The sequence below is a fragment of the Solanum pennellii genome, chromosome 11, assembly GCF_001406875.1.
Source record: "Solanum pennellii chromosome 11, SPENNV200".
Taxonomy (NCBI): Eukaryota; Viridiplantae; Streptophyta; class Magnoliopsida; order Solanales; family Solanaceae; genus Solanum; species Solanum pennellii.
Genome location: NC_028647.1, coordinates 52118814 through 52137978, shown reverse-complemented (window position 1 = coordinate 52137978; position 19165 = coordinate 52118814). Strand labels below are relative to the sequence as shown.

At 34.5% G+C, this 19165-nt stretch overlaps 1 pseudogene; it reads left to right on the top strand.

Annotated features, from left to right (window-relative positions):
• Nucleotides 1-3127: 3127 nt before the first annotated feature.
• LOC107004390 lies at nt 3128-10705 on the top strand (annotated as a pseudogene).
• The last annotated feature ends 8460 nt before the right edge of the window (nt 10706-19165 follow it).

Sequence of the window (19165 nt, the reverse complement as noted above, 5' to 3'; positions counted from 1 at the left end):
CAATCACGCCTTATACTTGTCATTTTCACCATCTTCTTTCAATTTTGTCTTATAGACCCACTTGACACTAATGGTTTTCTGCCCCTTCGGAAGATCTGATAACTCCCAGGTTCCATTTCTTTCAATAGCATCAATCTCATCATCCATAGCTTTCCTCCATTTCACCTCTTTGACAACATTCTCAAAAGTTGTAGGATCGCAATCTGCAAACAATGCAAATGGGAAACATCTTCATTAACATCAATTCCTGTTACCTTATAATCCGTCATCCACGCGGGACTTCTGCGAGCACAACGAAGAGGCTGTTCAGCTGCATCAGTTTCTTCTAAAGTTGCTGGTACAGTTTCAGCAGTTGGTGAAATTTCAGCAACAGCTGGTAGAATCCAGCAGCTGTAGAAGCTGAATTCTCTGCACTTTCAGGCATCACAGCTACTTCTTCGGCTCCAGTATCAAACACAATTGGAGTAGACTTCTCCATACTCCATTCCCAAGTGTTTTCTTCATCAAAAACGACATCTCTGCTGGTCACAACTTTCTTTGTCAAAGGATTGAACAGCTTGTACGCCTTGGATGTGTCGCTAACACCAATTAAAACACATCTCTCACCTTTATCATCAAGCTTCTTTCTTTTTGCTTCTGGGACATGTGCATAAGCAATGGACCCAAAAATTTTAAAGTGGTCTACTGCCGGTTTCCTTCCGCTCCAAGCTTCCTCAGGTGTAACATCTCGAAGAGCAAACGAGGGACATCTATTCAAAATGTGAATGCTCCAATTCACTGCTTCCGGCCAAAATTCCTTTGGAACTCTTCCCCGAGCCAGCAAGCTACGAACCATATTGAGAATGGTTCTATTCTTCCTCTCTGCCACACCGTTTTGTTGCGGTGTATATGCTGTTGTGAGCTCTTTCCGAATGCCACTAGTCTCACAAAAATCAACAAGTACCTTAAAGCAATATTCTCCTCCGCGATCTGTTCGAAGGTTCTTAACAGTCCTTCTAGTCTCATTCTCCACACGAGCTTTGAAGATTTTAAATACATTAAAGTCCTCCGACTTTTCTTGCAGAATATACACCCAAGTCTTCCTGGAATAATCATCAATAAAAGTAATAAAATACTTCTTACCTCCATTCGAGATTGGTGTTATTGGCCTGCAAATATCTGAGTGTACCAACCCCAATACCTCTTTGGCTCTCCATGACTTACTTTTCGGAAACTGAGAACGATGTTGTTTGCCAACAACACATTCTTCACACACTTGGGAGGGAACAACAATTTCAGGAAGCCCCGTCACCATACTCTTCCTTTGAAGGATCTTCAAGCCACCAAAGTTCAAGTGACCATATCGAAAATGGCACAACCATGATGGGTTTTTCACTTCTGCCATAGAGCAAGAATGAACATTTTCAATCTTCAAAGGAAACAACCTATCTTGACTCATTCTCACAATAGCAATAATTCCATTGGAAGAATCAGAAATTTCACATGCATCATTCTTTAAGGTGATGACATATCCTTTTTCTAACAGTTGACCGACACTCAGCAAATTGCTTTTCAAAGCTGGAACATAGAACACATTAGATATGATCTCCACACACCCATTTTTGGTTCTAAAATTTTTATTACCCTTTCCCATCACATTCACAGTAGATAGATCACCAAAACTAACTGTCGATCGGAAGCTTTCATTTAAATAAGTAAAAGAAAACTTACTTCCAGTCATGTGGTTACTACAACCGGTATCCACATACCAAAGAGCTTGTTGGTCAGGATCTTTTTCAACATGAACTGCCATTAACAAAGTTTCTCCTTCTTTGTTCTCAACAAAATTTGACTTCTCCTGTTTCTCATCAGGCAGCCTAGTATAACATTCAGAACGATAATGAGCAAATTTATGACAACGATAACATTCTACCTTGGATTTATCGAAATCCCTTCCTCTGCCTTTACCGTAGTCATTAGCTCTAAAATTTCCACTGCCTTCTTTGTTGCCTCCATCTCTATTTCCACGATCTGCTCTTCCTCTTCCTCTTCCTCTACCTCTACCCCTTCCTCTAGAATTGGAAGAAATAAAAGTAGAAGCCTTCAAGGCCTGCTCCTCATAAGTTGAATTTCGATTCATCTTCTGTTCATGTACCAATAACGAGCTTTGCAATTCATCAAGCGATAACTCATCTATATCTTTTGACTCCTCAATGGAGCAAACGACATAATCATACTTCGGCGTTAACAATATCTTTTCAACAATTGTGACATCGTTCATCTTCTCTCCATGGAATCGTATTTTGTTGCTATTCTCCATCGTTCTAGCACAGTAACTCATTACAGACTCTCCTTCCTTCATCTGCAAAGTCTCAAAATCCCTTCTCAAGGCTTGAAGCTGTGCGCGTTTCACTCTAGCAGTGCCTTGATATTTCTTTCTCATGGAGTCCCATATATCCTTGGAAGTTTCTTTACAAAGAATAGTTTCCAAGATAGGAAGCTCAATAGCCTGAAAGAGGTAATTTTTTGCCTTTAAATCTTTCAACTTTCTTGCTTCAAACTCCAGTTTTTGAGCATTCGTCAAAGCCTCGACTTCCGTTGGAGCGCCGATGCCATCCTCGATAATTTGCCAATACTCTTTTGACCGTAAAAATTTTTCCATCAGCATACTCCAATGGTCATAATGACCATCAAAACGAGGAATTGCTACTTGCACGAAGTTGTTCTCTGAGGCCATAAACTAATAATATCTCTCTTTGTTTTCTTTTTAAAAATAACCTGCAGCTCTGATGCCACTGATAGGAAAGAAAAAAATTCCAGAGATATATTGTTCTGTGAGTAAAACACAATAGAGAAGAAGAGAGGACTGATAGAAAAGAATTTTTTTTATTGACTGAAAAAAAACTGCGATGCAGTTATTCTAATAAGCAAAAACATAGTAAACGTTAAGCTAAAATATAGTAACTATCCAACAAAATTTTCTCCTAAAACCTAGGTAACAACCCACATTTAAACTACTTCCTAAAGACTAGGACAAACAAAACAGATAAGAATTTATTTTCTAACATAACTCTAATTTACTAAACTTAATTATTAAAACTAACAATAAAAGCCTCGAACTTTAAGATAACACTCAATCCTCAAAATCATGACAACTTCTTCTCCCAAATATTTACAAGAAGATAACCTAAGTGAAGAGTGTCAGAAATTGACCCATCTTGCAAAAACATAAATGATGTGTTGGATCATATATCTACAATTATCAAGGTATTTGGACACCACCAAGATTTCTTCAAGGTGAAATTGCATTTCAACAACAATTTTAAGCCGAATATAGTGATATCATTCTTGTTACAACTCCAAAATCAGGAACTATTTGGTTAAAATCACTTTTATTTGCTCCGGTGAATCGAGTGAAACATCATGTTTTTGAACCTAATAACCCTTTACTTGTCAATAACCCTCATGTTCTTGTTCAATTCTTGGAGCATAAACTCTATATTGATGGTCGAGTCCCTGATTTTTCAACCTTCACTTCACCTAGACTCTTGGCAACTCATATGCCCTTTTCTTCATTGCCAAAATCAGTCAAGGATTCAAAAATCAAACTTGTTTACTTATGTAGGAATCCTAGGGACACTTTTATTTCTATCTGCCATTTCACAAACAAATTATTATTTCATCACAACGATACCAATTCCTTTGAAGAAATGTTTGATCTTTTCTGTGAGGGGGTGAGCCTTTACGGTCCATTTTGGAATCACGTGCTAGATTATTGGAAACAAAGCATAGAAAAGCCTACCAAAATACATTTGTTAATGTATGAAGAAATTAAAAAGACACCAAAAAAATAGCTTAAACGGTTGGCTGAATTCTTGAAATGTCCAATTTCCACATAGGAAGAAAATTGGGAAGTGGAGGATGAGATATTAAAAATGTTGGGGTTTAGCAAGTGTGAATGGGAAAAGAAAAGAGAGAATATGAAAAGTGAGGGAACTACTTTGGAGGGAAAATGAAAAGTCATTTGCAAAGTGCAAATGAAAAGTCATTTCTCCCATATCGGCAAAACAAAGGGAAATTGTTGTCCTTATTTAAGGAAACACTTCCATTACTTCTTAAAGAGCTAAGAAGAAGATGCCCCATCGCGCCGTCGTCGTTGCTCGCTCGGCTTCGGCTTTGGACAAACTTTATTTAATCAGTTTTTGTTAAATCAAATAAATCCTGTTAATATCATCTCTTATAAATTTGCGGGTAACGGTAACATTCCGAAAAGTTGTTACTCTTTCAGAAAAGTCGTTACTTTCCAAAAAGTCGTTATTTTCCTAACAGACATAATTTTCAGAAAAGTTGTTATTTTTTCCAAAAGACACAACTTTCTGGATAAAATGGGTCTGAACAGCTTTCACTGAACAGACACGTTCCTTGCTGAAAATGGCTATAAAAGGAAGTCAATTTTCGATTTTTCAAACACTGGAAAAAATTTTCCTTCCCTGCATTTATTTTCCTCTAAAAAAAAATCAAAGTGTCGATCGAATGAGTCTGTGTGACTTGTTGCTGTTCTGAAGTTCGCTGAAGTTACAGAAATTTGAGGTACCGCTATTTCATTAAGAGGTTTAATCCGTTTTATCTTGGGAGAAATTAATCCATAACCTTTGGTACAGTGAGGGGATTAAATTTCTTAAAGACACACAGTAGTTTCTGTGGACTCGGATTACTTCTTGTATTTTATGTATTTTCTGACTTCATCTTATTTCTGTTTCTGTTTATTAACCTTATAAATACAGGTTACTATAAGAATAACAATCTTAAGAAATTTAACAGTTTCTGTATTTGAGGTTTCTGGAGATTAAAACATTTGTGGTTTTCTAGTCTGCTTGAATTTTTAAAATTCATTCGATTAACGATTAAAAGAACATAAAAAATTTATCGTTAAATCAGAAACAGTTTGTGTAAAGATTTGTTCTTTACTGTTAGTATTTCAAATACTTAACTTATCTGCCATTTGTTACAGAAAAAAAGAGACTAATTCAAGTCAAACAAATGCTGGAATAGTACGTGCTGCAACAACATCGGTTGCACATAATCGTTCAAATGCTGCCTTAGCGCCGGCGGAGAAACCTGCAAAGTTTTCTGGAGTCGACTTTAAGAGATGGCAACAAAAGATGTTCTTCTATCTCACTACGTTGAGTCTGCATAAGTTTATTAATGAGAATGTTCCTGTTGTGTCAGATGAAACTCCGGCTGATGAACGATTCTTGGTAACAGAAGCATGGACACACTCAGATTTTTTGTGTAATAATTATATTTTGAGTGGTCTGCAAGATGATCTGTACAATGTGTACAGCAATGCCAAAACCTCAAAAGAACTCTGGGATGCTTTAGAAAAGATGTACAAAACAGAAGATGCCGGAATGAAGAAATTCACTGTGGCAAAATTTCTAGACTATAAGATGATAGACAGTAAGACTGTCGTCACCCAAGTTCAAGAATTGCAGGTCATAATCCATGATCTCCTTGCTGAAGGTATAAATTTATTTAATGCCTATGTTAGAAATATTATGTTTTCCCCAAATACTCACATAATCTTTAATGTAGGATTGATTGTGGATGATGCTTTTCAAGTGGGTGCAATTATTGAAAAGTTACCTCCATTATGGAAGGACTTCAAAAATTACTTGAAACACAAACGCAAGGAGATGACTGTTGAAGATCTCATAGTAAGGTTGAGAATCGAAGAGGATAATAAGGCTGCAGAAAAGAGGTCACGTGGTAATTCAGCAATATCTGGAGTAAATTTTGTTGAAGAAGATCCCACAAAATTAAAGAAAAGAAAGAAAGCTCTGGTCCCAAAAGCAATCCTCCTAAGAAGAAATTCAATGGAAACTTCTTTAATTGTGGTAAACATGGTCATAGGGATAATGAATGCCGGGGTCCAAAGAAGGACAAGAAAAAGAAGGATCAAGCAAATTTTGCTGAATCCAAAGGAGAAATGGACGATCTCTGTGCAATGCTTTCAGAATGTAACTTGGTTGGAAATCCAAGAGAATGGTGGATAGATTCTGGTGCCTCATGCCATGTTTGTGCCAACAAAGAATTATTTTCATCATATACTCCAGCACTTACAAATGAAAATTATTTGTGGCAAACTCCGCTGTTCCAAAGGTGGAAGGAACTGACAAATCCTATTAAACATGACATCAGGCAAGGTGGTGACTTTGAATAAGGTCTCATATGTTGCAGAATTGAGAAAGAATTTTGTTTCAATTCCAGTTCTGACCAAGAATGGATTTAAATGTTTATTTGTTTCTGATAAAGTAGTAGTAAGCAAAAATGATATGTATGTAGGAAAAGGCTACCTTAGTGACGGCCTTTTCAAACTCAATGTAATTGTAGTTGATATGAATAAAGATTTTGCTTCTTCTTACTTGCTTGAGTCTAAATGTTTATGTCATGAACGTTTGGGACACGTTAATAACAACACCTTGAGAAAACTGATTAACTTAAATATTTTGCAAAAATTTGAGTGCAATAAATCAAAATGTCAAATTTGTGTTGAATCTAAGTATGCTAAGCATTCTTATAAATATGTTGAAAGGAATTCAAATCCTTTAGAATTGATTCACACTGATATTTGTGACATGAAGTCAACACCATCACGTGGTGGAAAAAAGTATTTCATAACTTTTATTGACAATTGCACTAGATATTGTTATGTATATTTGCTAAATGGTAAGGATAAAGCAATAGATGCATTTAGGCAATATAAAACTGAAGTTGTAAATCAGTTAGATAAAAAAGATCAAAATGATCAGAAGTGATAGAGGTGGAGAATATGAATCTCCATTTGCAGAAATATGTTTAGAAAATGGAATAATCCATCAAACTACTGCTCCCTACACTCCTCAGTCTAATGGAATTGCAGAAAGGAAAAACCGAACTTTAAAGAAATGATGAATGCATTACTTATAAGTTCAGGTTTACCAAAGAACTTGTGGGGGGAAATTATCCTTACAGCAAATCAAATACTTAACAGAGTGCCTCACTCAAAGACAAATGTAATTCCATATGAGAAATGGAAAGGTAGAAAACCCAATTTGAAATATTTCAAAGTGTGGGGGTGTCTAGCCAAAGTCCAAGTTCCTATACCTAAGAGGGTAAAAATAGGACCTAAGACTGTGGATTGTGTATTCATTGGATATGCCACAAACATTAAGGCATGTCGATTTTTGGTTCATAAGTCCGAACATCCGGATATTCATGATAATACGGTAATGGAATCAGATAGTGCTGAATTTTTTGAACATATCTATCCGTATAAAACTAGACTTGAGTCATCTAGTGGGGGATCTAAACAACCAGAGAAGAACCAAAAGAGAATGAACAAAATGAAGAAATTCCAAGACGCAGTAAACGTCAAAAGACATCTACTTCATTTGGATAAGATTTTTTAACATTTCTTCTTGAAAGTGAGCCTCAAACATTCAAGGAAGCAATGTTGTCTAGCGACTCAACCTCTTGGAAGGAGGCTGTTAATAGTGAAATTGAATCAATCTTAAGCAATCATACTTGGGAGTTGGTTGATCTTCCTCCAGGGAACAAACCCTTGGGTTCAAAATGGATCTTTAAAAGGAAGATGAAAGACAATGGAACTATTGACAAATATAAAGCAAGACTTGTTGTCAAAGGTTTTAGACAAATAGAAGGTCTTCATTATTTTGACACATACTCGCCAGTGACTAGGATTACATCAATTCAGATGTTAATTGCACTAGCTGCAGTATACGGTCTTGAAATTCATCAAATGGATGTGAAAACAGCCTTCTTAAATGGAGAGCTTGAAGAGGAAATTTACATAGAACAGCCTAAGGGTTTTGTAGTTCTTGGTAAAGAAAAGAAAGTGTGCAAACTTATTAAGTCATTGTATGGACTAAAACAAGCACCAAAACAATGGCATGCAAAGTTTGATCAAACCATGTTCCTAAATGGATTTAAGATCAATGAATGTGATAAATGTGTTTACATTAAACTTACTCCAAATCAGGAAGTTATTTTATGCCTATATGTAGATGATATGCTTATAATGAGCAAAGACATTGCTAATATAAAAGCTACAAAGCGTATGCTCGCTAGTAAGTTTGATATGAAAGATTTAGGAGTTGCTGATGTGATATTAGGAATTAAAATTCTTAAAACTCCTAACGGTCTAGCATTGTCTCAAACTCATTATATTCAAAAGATACTTGAAAAATTCAAATTTTTGAATTTTAAAAGGGCAAAGACTCCAATTGATGTAAATCTTCATCTTGCAAAGAATAAAGGTGAAAGTCAGTCTCAATTGGACTATGCTAGCGTATTGGGAAGCTTAATGTATGTCATGAATTGTACACGACCAGACATAGCTTGCGCTATCAGTAAACTGAGTCGATACACAAGTAATCCTAATCATAATCATTGGTTGGCAATGAAGAGAGTTTTGGGATACTTAGATGACACTCAAAACTATGCTTTACATTACAACAAATATCCGGCCGTTCTTGAAGGATATAGTGATGCAAATTGGATTACTGGGTCAACTGAAACAAAATCCACAAGTGGATACGTTTTTACTATTGGTGGAGGAGCAATATCATAGAAATCATCCACACAAACATGTATAGCTCGCTCTACAATGGAGTCTGAATTCATTGCTTTAGACAAGGCAGGTGAAGAAGCTGAATGGCTCCGGAATTTCTTAGAAGATATTCCATTTTGGCCCAAACCAATGGCCCCTATATGCATACATTGTGATAGTCAAGCTGCAATAGGAAGGGCTGGAAGCATTATGTATAACGGCAAGTCTCGTCACATAAGACGAAGACATAACTCTGTGAGACAACTACTCTCTAGTGGAATTATCACAATTGACTATGTGAAGTCAAAAGATAATGTGTCGGATCCACTTACAAAAGGCCTAAAAAGATAGGGAGTTGAGAAATCATCGACGGGAATGGGACTATGGCCGAGAACAAGTCATCGTGGCGGTAACTCTACCTAGAAGACTGGAGATCCCAATATCTAGGTTCAAGGAGATAAAACAAAGTCATTGATGACGGTTAAACATTGTCAAAGGAAAAAAATTATTATTATTTTATGGTCCATTCTCATGATGAGACAATGTTTAGTAAGCAGGATAAAGACATAAGGACTTTTTAATGGTTTCTAAGTTTGATACAGGGAATATCAAATGGTGTATCTATGGGATAACACATTTAGAAATCACCTACGTAAGTGTGAAGTGTAAGCCGCTTCAAGGAGAATCCGGTAAGGCCAGTTCTTTAGGCACTTACTATCCAAGATGTGTTCATGGCTGAAACGAACAAAACAATGAGAACTAAGAACAGTTCAAGGGTTGATTGTGTGACATATGTTGTCTAGGTATACACCAAAGCTCGACGGTTCAAAGATATCAAATCTACCAATTGACCGAGTATATCCGATATATGTTCACTACGGAAAGTTTAAAGGGAAACCTACTTATCCAGATGCGATGAACCTTTACCTACAATACACACAAGTTTTTTCATGCATATGTGTTAATAATAGCCTTCCCCATTCATGTGGGGGATTGTTGGGGTTTAGCAAGTGTGAATGGGAAAAGAAAAGAGAGAATATGAAAAGTGAGGGAACTACTTTGGAGGGAAAATGAAAAGTCATTCGCAAAGTGCAAATGAAAAGTCATTTCTCCCATATCCGCAAAACAAAGGGAAATTCTTGTCCTTATATAACGAAACACTTCCATTACTTCTTAAAGAGCTAAGAAGAAGATGCCCCCTCGCGCCGTCGTCGTCGCTCGCTCGGCCTCGGCCTCGGCTTCGGCTTCGGCTTCGGATTTGGCAAATGATTGATTGATAAATTTTTTGGACAAAATTTATTTAATCAGTTTTTGTTAAATCAAATAAATCCTGTTAATATCATCTCTTATAAATTTGCGGGTAACGGTAACATTCTGAAAAGTTGTTACTCTTTCCGAAAAGTCGTTACTTTCCAAAAAGTCGTTATTTTCCTAACAGACACAATTTTCCGAAAAGTTGTTATTTTTTCGAAAAGACACAACTTTCTGGATAAAACGGGTCTTAACAGATTTCACTGAACAGACACGTTCCTTGCTGAAAATGGCTATAAAAGGAAGTCAATTTTCGATTTTTCAAACACTGGAAAAAATTTTCCTTCTCTGCATTTATTTTCCTCTCAAATAAAATCAAAGTGTTGATCGACTGAGTCTGTGTGACTTGTTGCTGTTCTGAAGTTTGCTGAAGTTAAGGAAATTTGAGGTACCTCTATTTCTTCAACAGGTTTAATCCGTTTTATCTTGGGAGAAATTAATCCATAACATTGGGTACAGTGAGGGGATTAAATTTCTTAAGGACACACAGTAGTTTTTGTGGACTCGGATTACTTCTTGTATTTTATGTATTTTCTGCTTCATCTTATTTCTGTTTCTGTTTATTAACCTTATAAATACAGGTCACTATAAGAATAACAAAAAATGTGTAGCTTTGAGAATTTGAGAAATTTGGAAGTGAATACAAATGGAAAATTTTCAACTGGAGAGGCATATAATTTGTTCTATCGTAGAGGAGAAATTGGATATTGGAAGATTTTTTTTACCACAAAATTGAGTGATAAACTCAATCATACCATAGAAGAAAAGTTTCAAGGATATGGATTAAAGTTTTCATATGTTTGATTAGGAATTAATATTCTATAATGTCAATTGAAAGCAATTATTTATTTTGAAAATCAATGTTGCAGTAGTTGTGTTTGAAAGTAATATAACAAGAACAAACAACATAAGTCCTATTGTTGTAATACTATTTTGACTATTTAATACTCAAACTTATTGCAATTTAGTATTAAATTCATATTCTTTCTTATATTTTTTTACCAGAAGTCATGTTTTTTCTAGTACTACGGGGTGTCAATGAGGTTGGAGGCATTTGTTTTTTATTTTGAGATTATTTAACTCCCAATGCCAAGTAAAAAATTTAAGGCTCAAACATTGAATAATTGATCAAAATGATTTATAGAGAAAGACTAACAGAAGAGTGGCTTTTCTATGACAAAATAATTATGACTTTATTACATAATTTAAAATAATTGAATGACTATTCAAGTAACAAAATCATTTTAAGTACTCGTATATGTGATAATCATTATAATTTATGATAGTTAATTATGACAATAATGATAAAATAATGACAATTATCATCATCATTATATTTGTCTCACAATTCTCTCTCATTTTCTTTTACCTTTGATGAAAAAAAGTGTTTCTTTGTTCCTAAAAATTTTTCAATTTCATTTTCACGTTTATTGGATCACTAATTATTAATATTATATTAATCTCGTTGTTTCATATCATAATGTGATATTTTTTGGTTAAGTATACAATTTTAGTAAAAGAAATATAAAAGCATAAAACAAATTATAAAATTGTATAAAATTACATACAAATCTCTTACAAGGATAAATCAAAAAATTTAAAATTAAGTTTATTCTTTTAGATATAAAAGCATCATTCTGTTTCTTAGATAGAGCGATATATGTATACCAATCGTGTTGGTTGTCTAGTATAAATGGACTCATAAGTCCATATTTTGGGGTCATCTTAATTTTTATCCTCACATATGATAAGTTTTAGTTTTTATCCATCTTTTTAAGTAAAAGGTATATGATCAAATATATCTTTGAAACCAAATAACAACAAACAAAAAATATTCGGTATAAGTTTCTAGTTTTCTATCATAATCTACCACAAGGTACACCCTAAAAAAATATAACAAGTTGTATTGTAATGCACAACTCAATTCCTAATACACTTATGCAAAGAGAGATAAACATTCAAATTCAGAATCCACGAGTTATATATTAAGAGACATATACCTTAATTTTCATCGAACTTATTTTGAGCAAGGAAAAAAATTTGATTTAAGAACCCACAATTTATGTCGCAAGAAACATAACTTATTCTCTATGAAACTTATGTCAAGTGAGCCAAAAGATCTATGAGCTTTTGTCGAGTAAATTATGACATAAAAAATACTACATAATTTATATGGAATAAATTAATGTTTGACTCCGCCACTACACTCGATTAGTATGTTGATACCAATTTCTCGAATTTAAATGATTTTTAACCAATGATAAAGAACAAAGAGATAATGTCCGCATATATGAAACAAATGAATATATGTTTTTCTTTTAAACTAGATAACTTATATTACCACGCGGTAATCTATGACCTCATTAAGATTATGAATGATCATTTATTGTCACATATATTAAGAAGTTGAAAGATTCTAAAATTCTTACTCTTTAACGGAGTTTATCTTGTACATATTTCAATTATAATATTTGTTCTTTGATACAATTGACTTCCCAATATTGAATGATTTTTCATAGATTAATTAATTATCACTTTGTGTATTGTTTAGTACATCTGCATATGAAGTATAAGATACTCAATATGATGGTATACTATTCAATCTTTAGCTAGTAGCAACTAGGTTTCCTTCCATGTCATTTTCCATAAATACCCCTAAATATACCATAATATATTTATCATGTGAACGATGTCAACCTCTCATATTCTCAAATGTGTGTTTCTTGATTATTCTAAACCTAGTAAATCATTAAAAAAATATGATTATGTTTTTCAAAACATTTTAAATATATTTCAAAACAAAAAAAAAATTGAAATACATTATTATTGTTTTTTTTTTAAAAAAAGAACGACTAATGAATTATGAAAAACGAAGTCACATGTCTGTTACTTTGGCGAGGATCGACTGGAAAAATATAGAAACTAAAACAATTACAACTAATTAGGAGAATCAGGAAAAGTTACAAGTAGAACAGCTTTAATAAGTGAGATTCCCCAACCATTTCTTGAATTAGTTATTAAAGTGAAAAGTACAATAATATACTACTTAAGATTTTACTGAACAATATATACACACACTTCTATTTAGTCACAATATAGTTTTAAAATTACATACATTGCAGATTAATTAATTTTCTAATTTAAATTTTTTTTTGATTTTATTCTCTCCTACTTTTTGATTTTGTGCCTCTTTCTGTCTGGATAATATTTATGGTATAAAATTTTGTCAATTTTGATCTCTCCTAGTACAGTTCAAACTATATTTCTTACTTTTTATTCTCTCACCTTTTACGTTAAATGTTTAAACTTTATCAGATTACTTTCTTCCTTTCTGATACAATCTATACAAAAGTAAAACTTTTTATGTTACCAACAAGTTGTCCATAGTTATTCCCTATGTGGTTTATACTTTCTATGTAATTAACTTTTTCTCTTCCCTTCCATCAAACTAATTCCTCGCCTTTCATCTTCTTCCGTCCGAATTGCCTCTTGCACCCAGTGGCGTAGCAACATGGGGTCAGGGTGTCCATTCGGAAACCGTTCGCCGGAAAAACATATAACATATGCAAGTAAAATGATACACGAAATGATTAAATAAAATATTTTGGACACCCATAAACACAACAAGCTATTGTAGCCCAGTGATTTCACCTCCTTGAATGAGGTAGTGATTATTTCTTGACACCCTTTTTGAAATTCCTGGCTATGCCCCTGCTTGCACCAAAATCTTAACTCAAGTTCATATTTCACCATTTTTTTACCCTTTATTGATTAAATAAATCAGCTGTAGTGCTTGATAGTCCTTCCATTATATGTTCAAGACCTTTCTTTGAGTTGAATATGTTCACTCAATCGCATGTCAACAAGGGTATAAAGGACAACAACAAATTTGTTAAATGGTTCAATGAATATGTTGTCATTAATTATTCCTCAACCAATAAGGTTCAAGAAAAAATGGATACTATGGTTAATAATAATAGGAAGGGTAAAAGAAAGGTTGAAAAATCTAGTTCAAAAAACTGTACTCGAATAGTTTTAATATATTTATTTTAACTGAAAATCATATGGTCAAATTGTTGTGTATTATATTGGTGGTAAACAATACATATTGTCATAATGTTGTGATTTATTATGTTGGTAATCTGTCATTTCGTGTTATTGTAACGACCCAAACTGTCATTTTTTAGGAAGGATAAATATCCGCAAAAAACTTGGTCCACTGTCCCATCAAAGCGGGCCAGATGTCGATGGAGCAACAACACCACAACGGGGTAGTCGACACCAGAGCAGGATTAGTGAGGCAGAACGTAATTACAAGAAATCATATTTTCTCCATCTCCCCAAAATACCTAAATAAGTTGTAAATTACCCTAGAACCTCCAGAAAAATTGCTCTAAGATTGGGAATGGAAGAGAAGGAGATTTGTAGAATAGGGAATGCAAAGACTCACGGATTCTTAGGCAAATCTACCATCAAGAACCTAGAAGAACTCAAATCAAAGTTAAAACTCCATTCAATTGTATGGCGCCTAGGTAGACTAGGTTTTTACAATTGAGTAGTTATAAATCTGTGTTTACTTTGTGATATATGTAAGTCAATTGTAAGGATTATGCGTTGATCTTCATGTACCGAGTAAATTCAACAAATAATCCATAGAATTCAATGTATGTAGATTTTATGCCTAGTGAAAGAATTGGTGAATTATTTGGAGCCTTAGATGATGAACTAGGGTTATGTCACGATCCAAAAGTACCCCCTAGAAGTAATACGACGTACTTGGCCTCTCGTAGTTCTTGTACAAGTCTCATAGCTTTCATCACATAGGTATGAAAAGTAGTGCGCAATTAAAACTTTTCACAATAATGTCAATAAGAAAATCTTTTATAAAAAGTAAGAAGAACTAAGTCTCATCATCACAAGTCATCTTACAGACATCTCGTTATCATAGGGTCAATACCCTTACGTAGAAAAGAAACTCATGTCTAATACAAAGTATTTCATAGAAAGGAAACAAAGAATAACATCTATGTCCTCAAACATATGAGGACGTACGAAGAGGCTTGAGAGAAAAATCTACTTACCAAGCTTGAACTCTAAGATCCTCACTTCCTTCCACCTAAAATTGTAGAAAGAGAGAAAAATACGGAGTTAGTACAATTAAGCACTAAGTATGGCAATATGCAAGAACATGCTTCAAAGAGGACATTTTAGTTTAAATATGCGTTCCATGCTATTTTGGTAAAACTTCATGAATTAAGTGTACAAGACATCATACAAGTCATTATTTAACTTACAATGTAATACTTCCATACTTCTCAACATATAGACATATTCATTAGGTAACCCATAAATCATTTAGACCCTCTATCCAAAGTTATCCTAAGACCTACCTAGGTAAGACATGAAGACACTGCCCATACAACCTCGTCAATACATATCTAAGTATTCAATAAGACTACTAAGGATAAGGATACTTCCTTTTCATCACAACACAGCAAATTAACATTCATTACTAGAGATACTAGAGGATATATTCATGCATCTAAAAACTTCACATAAAGACCACCCCCTAAGATAACTCAAAGTTACACTTGTGTAATGTGAAAGTAGCATCCATCCTACTACTCCCACTTAGTGCTCCTTAGAAACCACCTAAACTAGGCACATCACATTCAATCATTTACATAGCCTTCATCAACAATAGACACGATAGCAACATGCATGCTTCATTAACATTAGACACAATACCAAAATGTTTCATTAAAATTTGACATAATACCAACATGCTTCATCAACATTTGACATAAAGTCAACTTACTTAATTAACATCATAAAGTAACCCATTCATTCATTAACAAGACCATGAGACACCAAGACTCCCTCCAAATGCCTACTTGTGCAATGCATAGATGTCGTCCCATTCAACCGCCTACCCTAAGCAGTACACCCTTAGAAGACCTAGTTTATTGAATTCATTTGTGGGGGCTATCTTTAACCGCCATAGACCATGAGATCTTAACATGGAATGCAGGTATTAACCCCTACCTGATGAGGGATCCCCACTTGCCTAAGGTAGGGTCATTCTTTTAGCCTTTACGTGGAACACCACTAGCTAGTCCTATGCGGGCGCATAGTTAAGGGATAAGGAGATTGTTTATAAGTACTACATATCAACTAACGAAGAGTACCCATCTCAAAAGCAGTACACCCTTAGGATGACCTAGTTTATAGAATTCATTTGTGGGTGCTATCTTTAACCGCCATAGACCATGAGAGCTACCCCTACCTGATGAGGGATCGCCACTTGCCTAAGGTAGGGTCATTCTTTTAGCCTTTACGTGGAACACCACTAGCTAGTCCTATGCGGGCGCATAGTTAAGGGATAAGGAGATTGCTTATAAGTACTACATCTCAACTAACGAAGAGTACCCATCTCAAAAGGAAACATGTGGATACTAAATATCTACTCACGAAGAGTATCTACCCCTTTGTCAAATCCTCTCGGTGCTAAGCATTAATCCCCATAGAGTTTTAGACTTCCATTACATTCATTAGCTACAGGTTAAGAGATTTCTTCTAAGTACTACATCTCAACAGGTTATTTTTGGATACTACATCTCTACTCACGAAGAGTATCCACCCCTTACCTATCATTCATTCATTCGAAAGCTCTTAGGAATATTGAGGTTGCTACTAGACACTACATCTCAACTCACGAAGAGTGTCCACCCAAAAATCCACCTTTTTTAATTCATTACAGTTCTATTGAGAAAATCTTCCAATAGACTCTCATCCATTACATTTTCATTAGCTTCATTTATTCATTCATTCATTGTGTGTATATGTGAGACAAACTTTCATATAACCACCATCATTCATGAAATTGTCTTCTAAACATGATCATACTAGATTCATCATAATCCACACACAATCATACTTCACATTCACACCATACTTGAATTAGTCATAGTATCTTCAAGACACGCATTCATAACTTCATACGACATCTCTATACATATACACCATAACATCACTTTACTTCATATTGAATGCGTTCAAGGTCATAATCACAATTCACATATATCTTCGTATACATTAACTAAACACCGCCACCATAAGTGAACCATACTCCACAAGATCAATTCAATAAGAACTAGGACACTTTAGGTCAACTTAGCCTTTATCGAAGCCTTATTCAACTTTTCTAAATTCTCCAACAATTCATCAGAATTAGTAATAATTTACAGTATATAAAGATAACATATCATCATCTAAACACAATTCTAACAATATCCAATCAAATTCATCAAACACACTTCATAAGTCAAAATTAGAGAATTAGGATGTTCATGGATCCATCGAGTTTATGATCATAAAACCATAAATTAACATAAAAAATATCATAATTCATCCATTAAAACCTTTATATGCAAGAACCCATGCTTATAATTTGAAATAGGAATTTTAGGATTTTGAGATCTTTTGGAAAAGCCTTTGGATTGGCTTCTTGAATGATAGAAGCATCAAGGATGAAATCACCATACCTTATTAGTCAAAATCCCACGAGAATTGATTAAGGAACGAATGAAAATCTCAATCCTAGTTTCATTTTTGATTCAAGCTCCCATGGAGTCTTTAGAGAACTTTATTTGGAGAGGGATTTTGATTATGAAAACTGAAGTCTAATTCTAGGTATAGGTGTTAAAAATAAATTAAAATACATTAAAACACTTAAAATAACTTTCTAAACTTAATTAAAATATGGGGAAGTTTGTCGAGACCGTGCAAAAAATTACAGGTGTCAATAGACGGACACCATTGACGGGGCGTCGACTGGATGAAGAGCCGTCCTGCTGCTCCATCGTTTTTTTCAAAGACTCCCCATTTGAGGGATAACTCCCACAAATAAATGTGGAGCCAATCCCCTTTTGATGGGGCATTCATTGATCTATGAGGCATCCAATTGGTCCGTCAATGAGGCTATTTTGGCAGCTTCTTTGCAAACATTTTGGTCCTCCTCAAGGACCCTTAGGATGGTCCTTGGGGAGTCGTACCCAGATGGTTTGACCCTAAACATGACCATATAGATTCTAGGGTCCCTTCAACTCATTTTACACTCCTAATGACACATCAAAACACATAAAACATGCTAAAACATTGTAGAACACACAAGACTAGTTTCTGATGGTCTTGCTCGTCCTTTGATGTTTGACTTCCAAACTCTTTAGAATTGGATTCTAAAGCTATTATTCATTATTATAACACATTATTAACTCAAGAAACACATGTGAATATATATCTTGTCCTATTTCATTTTGAGGGTTGTCGCAGGTTAAGCATGACCTAATTTTAAATGAATGACGGGAACTGTGGAGTAACTAGTAGGTGATGGTTGTGATTTTATGAATGTGTGATGTAAATATGTTCTGGCGTCATTATGATAGTTGTATATGTATTCATGTTTCAATGTGGATCTCGCATGTTGTAAATGAGATATAAAAATTATCATTGCCATGAAATCATGACATAAATGTACGATCTTGATGATCTGTTTGTGCTTGTGATTGTGGTATATGAATGAGATCAGATTGGCACATTCCAATATATTTATAGGATCTGATTATCAAGTTCTGGCATAAATATGGAATCAGCTTCCATGTTCCGACATTAATATGGGATCGACTTCCACGTTCTGACATAAATATTGGATTGGATTGCCATGTTTCGGCAAGCTAACTATTTGCGTTTGGTCACATGAGAGAACAAATGATGTGATATAAAATGTGAAATGTGTCTTTGTTTGTAAGTTGATAATATTGTACATGTTTGATATTCACTAGTTAGTATAGTGTTGCACAAACTTATATATGTTGTACTAGTGGATACTTGGTGGTGATTGATACTTTGTTGTGCATGAGTTATCATAGTGAGAGTAGAGATAGTGTATGCGAGGAATTATTTTAGGTGGATTTCACCATGGGGTAAGATATTGGGCTTGTGCTAAGGAATCTTGAGTTAATGTATCTTAGACTACGATAGGTAAGATGGCTAAGAAGCAACGGTAAGACATGTATGGTTAGTTTAAGGGTGGTAGTTGTACTTGAGAAGTTTCTATGTGGTTAGAATGGTTAAGCTATAATTTAAGAAACTGGTAAGTGCGAATGATTTGGAAAGGGGTTATTACTCAGGGTTCTAGTATGTGATTAGGCATTACCAAGAGAGAACAATGGTGGAGAAGCGAGTGGTTTATACCATGATTCATTC